This window comes from Entelurus aequoreus, linkage group LG17 (genome assembly GCF_033978785.1).
Source record: "Entelurus aequoreus isolate RoL-2023_Sb linkage group LG17, RoL_Eaeq_v1.1, whole genome shotgun sequence".
NCBI classification, from domain to species: domain Eukaryota; kingdom Metazoa; phylum Chordata; class Actinopteri; order Syngnathiformes; family Syngnathidae; genus Entelurus; species Entelurus aequoreus.
Window position 1 is genome coordinate 16,295,456 of NC_084747.1, and position 7,390 is coordinate 16,302,845.

A 7,390-nucleotide genomic window follows, 5' to 3' on the forward strand; every position below is an offset into this window, starting at 1 on the left:
TCTAGTTAATTATAGGACTGGCATCCAATGTTATTAAAAAGTATCGATTCTGAATCGAGAATCAATTATTTCATCCCTGTAATATCGCTAAAATTCGTCCCATTTTGTCCACTAGCGACGCTGAGATCATTATCCATGCGTTCGTTACGTCTCGTCTTGATTACTGTAACGTATTATTTTCAGGTCCCCCTATGTCTAGCATTAAAAGATTACAGTTGGTACAAAATGTGGCTGCTAGACTTTTGACAAGAACAAGAAAGTGTGATCATATTAGGCCTATACTGTATATACCTATATAATCATCATCATCATCATCATCGGCGGTCATAACGATCCTCCTGGTAGGTGTGTATCCCTTCCTAGTGGTTAGAGTGTCCGCCCTGAGATCGGTAGGTCGTGAGTTCAAACCCCGGCCGAGTCATACCAAAGACTATAAAAATGGGACCCATTACCTCGCTGCTTGGCACTCAGCATCAAGGGTTGGATGTGGGGGTTAAATCACCAGAAATGATTCCCGGGCGCGGCACCGCTGCTGCCCACTGCTCCCGTCACCTCCCAGGGGGTGAACAAGGGGATGGGTCAAATGCAGAGGACACATTTCACCACACCTAGTGTGTGTGTGACAATCATTGGTACTTTAACTTTAACTTTAACTTCATGGAGGATGCCTGTGCGTTACTTCGTTTTACGTGTGGAGACTGGTGCACAGACAGTCACCACACGATCCTTGACAGAATCGGGTCAGGGTCCATTGGCATGGAGTCCAAGACGACTGGGGACCCTTTTCTGCTGCAGCCTTCTTCCTCCATCGCAGCCGTTGTGGTAGTTCTTAAATCTACTGTCTTCTGCCTGCTCCGCCGTTGAGGTCTTCACCGTATCCCTGGCTAGGGGGCAGTCAGGTACTAGGCCTTTGCCAAGGGCCACCTGGGGTAACAGTAGTAAAGGGGTTAACCTCCTAGTGCCCCAAGACCCCATAGAGGAGCCTCCACTGCCGGATGCACTTTAACGTCATGCCCAGGACACATACACATACCTATATATATATACACCTATACTGGCTCACCTGCACTGGCTTCCTGTGCACTTAAGATGGACTTTAAGGTTTTACTACTTACGTATAAAATAAAAAACGGTCTAGCTCCATCCTATCTTGCTGATTGTATTGTACCATATGTCCCAGCCAGAAATCTGCGTTCAAAGAACTCCGGCTTATTAGTGATTCCCAGAGCCCAAAAAAAGTCTGCGGGCTATAGAGCGTTTTCTGTTCAGGCTCCAGTACTCTGGAACGCCCTACCGGTAACAGGGTGAAATCCCTACATTCCTGGCAATAGCTCGTTGAGAAATGTTGTTCTTAAACTGTTGGAGAATTTGCTCACGCATTTGTTCACAAAGTGGTGACCCTCGCCCCATCTTTGTTTGTGAATGACTGAGCATTTCATAGAAGCAGCTTTTATATCAAATCATTGCACCCACCTGTTCCCAATTAGCCTGTTCACCTGTGCGATGTTCAAAATAAGTGTTTGATGAACGTTCCTTAAAGGCCTACTGAAATGAAATGTTTTTATTTAAACGGGGATAGCAGATCTATTCTATGTGTCATACTTGATCATTTCGCGATATTGCCATATTTTTGCTGAAAGGATATAGTAGAGAACAACGATGATAAAGATCGCAACTTTTGGTATCTGATAAAAAAAAGGCTTGCCCCTACCGGAAGTAGCGTGACGTAGTGAGTTGAACATATCCGCAAAGTTCCCTATTGTTTACAATGATGGCCGCCAGAAGTGAGAGAGATTTGGACCGAGAAAGCGACGATTTCCCCATTAATTTGAGCGAGGATGAAAGATTTGTGGATGAGGAAAGTGCAAGTGAAGGACTAGTGGGGAGTGGAAGCGATTCAGATAGGGAAGACGCTGTGAGAGGCGGGTGGGACCTGATATTCAGCTGGGAATGACTACAACAGTAAATAAACACAAGACATATATATACTCTATTAGCCACAACACAACCAGGCTTATATTTAATATGCCACAAATTAATCCCGCATAACAAACACCTAGGTGTTTGTTATGCTAGCTCCTTGCTACTAGCTACTAGCTCGAGCTAGTTATAGCTCGAGCGGGTAATATGGACGGGATCCCGTCTATATAACCCGCCAATACAATTCAACACCTGCACAACACACACACTCACTCAGCCCAAAGGACCGTTCACCTAACCCAAGGTTCATAAAGCTTATATATTTAACCAAAGTTACGTACATGACACGCACGTACGGGCAAGCGATCAAATGTTTGGAAGCGTGCGGGTGGGACCTGATATTCAGCTGGGAATGACTACAACAGTAAATAAACACAAGACATATATATACTCTATTAGCCACAACACAACCAGGCTTATATTTAATATGCCACAAATTAATCCCGCATAACAAACACCTAGGTGTTTGTTATGCTAGCTCCTAGCTACTAGCTCAAGCTAGTTATAGCAAGCGATCAAATGTTTGGAAGCGTACTCACGGTATCGCGTCTGCGTCTGTGTATCCAAGTCAAAGTCCTCCTGGTAAGAGTCTCTGTCGTCCGAGTTCTTCGATCTTGACTGCATCTTTCGGGAATGTAAACAATGAAACGCCGGCTGTGTTGTGTTGCTGACTTTCCTCGCAAAATACTCCGCTTCGCACCGACAACTTTCGTCTTTGCTTGCTCAGCTTCTTTCTCCATAATGCAATGAACAAATTGCAACAGATTCACCAACACAGATGTCCAGAATACTGTGGAATAATGAGATGAAAACAGAGCTATTTCGTATTGGCTTCAATGGGGAAGCCATACCTCTGTTAAACTGGCTACGTCACGCGCATACGTCATCCTCCAAAGGAATTTTCAACCGGAAGTTTAGCGGGAAATTTAAAATTGCACTTTATAAGTTAACCCGGCCGTATTGGCATGTGTTGCAATGTTAAGATTTCATCATTGATATATAAACTATCAGACTGCGTGGTCGGTAGTAGTGGCTTTCAGTAGGCCTTTAAGTATTAAGTAGTGAATATGTCTTTGCAGTATATTCAATTGAATATAGGTTGTAAAGGATTTGCAAATCATTGTATTCTGTTTTTATTTACGATTTACACGTGTCAACTTCACTGGTTTTGGGTTTTGTATGGCTCAACTTCTGTGCAGCACTTTGTGAAACTTTTCTTGTTTTTTGAAATGTGCTATATAAATAAAGTGGATTGGATTGGATCGGTGCAGCGTCTGCGGTGATGCGGCCCCTGCCTCGGTCCGTCGTGGTGAAAAAGGAGCTAAGCAGGAAGGCAAAGCTCTGAATTTACCGGTCGATCTACATCCCTATTTTCACCTATGTTCATGAGCTTTACGCTATGACCGAAAGGATAAGATCACGGGTGCAAGTGGCCGAAATGAGTTTTCTCCATTGGGTTTGAGGGCTCTCCCTTACAGATGGGGCGAGAAGCTCTGTCATTCGAGTGGAACTCAGAGTAAGGCGGCTGCTCCTCCACATCGAGAGGAGTCAGATGAGGTGGTTCGGGCATCTGGTCAGGATCCCTAGGATTTTCCCTAGGAAGATGTTTAAGTAGGAGGCCACACGGAAGACCCAGGGCACGGTGGAGAGACTATGTCTCCCAGCTGGTCTGAGAACGCCTCAGGATCCCCCGGGGAAGAGCTGGACGTAGAAGCTGGGTAGAGGGAAATTTGGGCTTCTCTACTTAGGCTGCTGCCCCCGCGACCCAACTTCGCAAAAGCGAAAGAAGATGGATGGATTAATGGAAAAAATATATATCTCACCTCCCGTGAATGAGTTGCAATTTTTGTTCATTAATAGAATTGTAGTTTTCTGGCTAAGTGACCATTCATTGGCGCGTCTTGCAGATGTGGAAACCACACATTCAAAAGCTCCCCTTATACATGATATTCATAATTATTGGGAAATTTTAAAATGTTCATTGAAGACACTAGCTTCAATTGTGATTTACAAGGCTAACTTCCACCAAGTACACTCACGTGAACGACTAGTGATCAAATCCAAACGTTTGAACAGTTTGGTGTTTAATGTTGAGGAACAAAACTGGAGGAAGTTCCATAAATATGATGTGACCACCAGGTTTTGTATAGCGGCTCAAGAGGAGGAGTTGGCGTATTTCAGCGCGTCACCTTTCCGGAACAGGAAGAGCATTTCTGTTTCATCCTCACCGAGGAAGTAACTGCCTTGTAGTTGTTTTGTCTACTGTATAGCTGTTTTTATCTGTATGTTTTTCCAGTTGGACGTTTTCGGCCGTGTCGCTTATTATTCGTCTCTGATCAAAAAAACATACAAGTGGAACCTCCAAAGTCAAACAACTGACTCCAGAGTTGCTCTTAATTCAAAACCACGTTTAGTTAATTATGTGGTTCCGATCATCATAAAACCCTTTTTTTTTATTGTGGTGATATTTTAAGAAGTAGTTTATGTTAACTGGCATTCAAGTGTAAAAATAAGTGTCTAAAATAAAGTAAAACCATCGGAAATGCTCCATATAAGGCCTCCATTTAATTAACAGCATCGTCGCCGGAGGCTTGGTCTACAAAAGCAAATAGGTTGTAACACATCAAATCAAATCAACTTTATTTATAAAGCACATTTAAAATTTACCACAGGGGTAGCCAAAGTGCTGTACAATGGGCAGGTTAAAAGAGAATACGAGAACCGAGCAAACACAACAAAACACAACACAAACAGAGCACGATAGAAAATAAATAAATAAAATAAAGAGAACATAAAAACATAAAAACAGGTCCACAGCAGGTGTATTATGGGGCGCCATAGCAGGATGGATATCACTCAGTGTTAAAAGCCATGGAATAAAAGTATGTTTTTAAGAGAGATTTAAAAACAGGAAGAGAGGAGGCCTGTCTAACACTCAGGGGTAGGTCGTTCCAGAGCTTGGGAGCAGCAGCGGCGAAAGCTCTGTCACCTCTAAGCTTCAGCCTTGTGTCAGGGACCGTCAGTAGCAGCTGATCGGCTGATCTTAGGGATCGGGTGGGGCAGTAAGGCTGAAGGAGGTCGGAGAGATATGTTGGAGCGAGGTTGTTTGGACATTTAAAAACAAATACAAGGAGTTTAAAATTGTTTCGGTAACGCACCCCTAATATAGGGGTGATGTGCTCACGTCTGCGGGTCTGTGTTAGCAGACGAGCAGCAGAGTTTTGCACGAGCTGCAATTGCCAATAAATGTGGCTGTAGGCAACCACACTAAAGTTTTTTTTTGTTTGTAACTGCATTTGAAGTATCATTGAGTGGTCAGCATTTTCTCATCTTTCTGATGCATGCCACTTTATTATTAAAGTTTTTTTAAATGTACTTGTTGTTCGGGGTGTAAAGACTACCGGTATTAATCATAAACTGCGGTAAAACTCCCGATGTTTACTATTACCAGTGGCGGGCCGTGCGTTTCCCACCTAGGCCTTCAGTGATGTCCGACTTCAATGATTACCTCTCAAAATACTATAATTGATGTCACCACATGACCATAGCTGGAGAAATACTATACAGGAACACATTTATGTACTACTGAGCATTGAAACACCTCAACAGTGTACAAAACGGGTTATTTTCTGGCGCATTTAAAAATCAATAAACCCGCATTAGCAATTAAAACATATTTTATATGGTACTGTCATGTCAAAATTAGAATAACAAAAAACATATTTGTGGAGGGGGGTGTGGTCTGCGGGCCTGCCGCGGAGCGGGGTGTGTATGGACCGGCCTCGAAACCAGCGGCAGGTGAGTAGATTGCCCAGCTGGGGCTGGTTATCTAATCACCTGTCGCCTTTATTAGCAGCAGCCGGACCGAGACACGAGTGTTGGAGTTGGAGCGAGAGAGACACACACACACTAGAGAGCAGGACAGAGCAGCAAGAGAGACTGGGGCTGAAAAGTCGAGTGCGTTTGCTGAAGAGTGGACTGAATAAAACATTATTGAATCCTGAATACCGGGCTCTCGTGCCAGTGTGTGGTGGTCAGGAGAACCCACTAGAGGGCAACCTCAACAATATTAAACCGGAAAAAATAAAGAAATAAAATATTTGAACTCACCGTTTGTAGCACCCATTCGACGCCGTATAAGCCAGTGGTACCCCTTGTCGAGTGGAAATGGCGGGCATTTCCCCATTTCATCGCCGGAACAGCTGAGCTAGCTTCCGGGGTTGGCCGACATCGTCTCACAAGATGTAGTTTCTCTTTAAATATCCTTCTTGAAAATGACCTTGCAAATATACATCTGCCACCTAATCAACGTTTTGTTCTCCTTCTTTGTGGGTCAACACTTCCTGCTTCCTGCTATGTTGCAACTTGTGAATGGATACTCACTTTGGAATGACAAGTGAGTATCCAATCACAGTCTCGTTAGGCTACTGTCAACAACTTGTGATCTGATTGGCTGTCGCAACTGTCTATCAACTGTATGTGTTCTCAAATTCATCCACGAACGGTCCCGGTGAGTATCCAATCACAGGACGCGTAAATGTCACGTTCGACGTGAGGCCACCTAGAAGGCCTTACTGACAACAACTCGTGATCTAATTGGGTATCGCAACTGTCTATCAACTGTATGTGCCCGTTCACTTACAGTGCACGGACGCCCGTATTGTTGATTCTGAAGGCACTGGGCAGATTTGGTACAGCATGGCAACATAAGATAGCTTAATTCTGATTGGGTAAAAACTCTAACCTAAAAACAAAACAGCACTGGAAGGAGCTTAATATGACATGAAGAGAATATGAATACTTTTAGATATTTAGGGAAAGTAAATAAAGAAAATACTTTTATCTTTGATTATGATCATGATTTCTGGTGATGTTAGGCCAGCAGAGAAGGCCTTGCTGGCCCCACCACTGAGTATTACCGATTCTAATTAAAATGATCGTAAAACCACGACCGATAACCGCAATTCAGGCAACCATCCGGAATAGAGATGTCCGATACTGGCTTTTTTGCCGATATCCGATATTCCGATATTGTCCAACTCTTAATTACCGATTCCGATATCAACCAATACCGATATATACAGGATTGGAATTAACACATTAGTATGCCTAATTTTGTTGTGATGCCCCGCTGGATGCATTAAACAATTTAACAAGGTTTTACAAAATAAATCAACTCAAGTTATGGTAAAAAAATGCCAACATGGCACTGCCATATTTATTATTGAAGTCACAAAGTGCATTATTTTTTTTAACATGCCTCAAAACAGCAGCTTGGAATTTGGGACATGCTCTCCCTGAGAGAGCGTGAGGAGGTTGAGGTGGGCGGGGTTGGGGGGGGGGGCGGGTAGAGGGTAGCGGGGGGTGTATATTGTAGCGTTTCGGAAGAGTTAGTGCTGCAAGGGGTTCT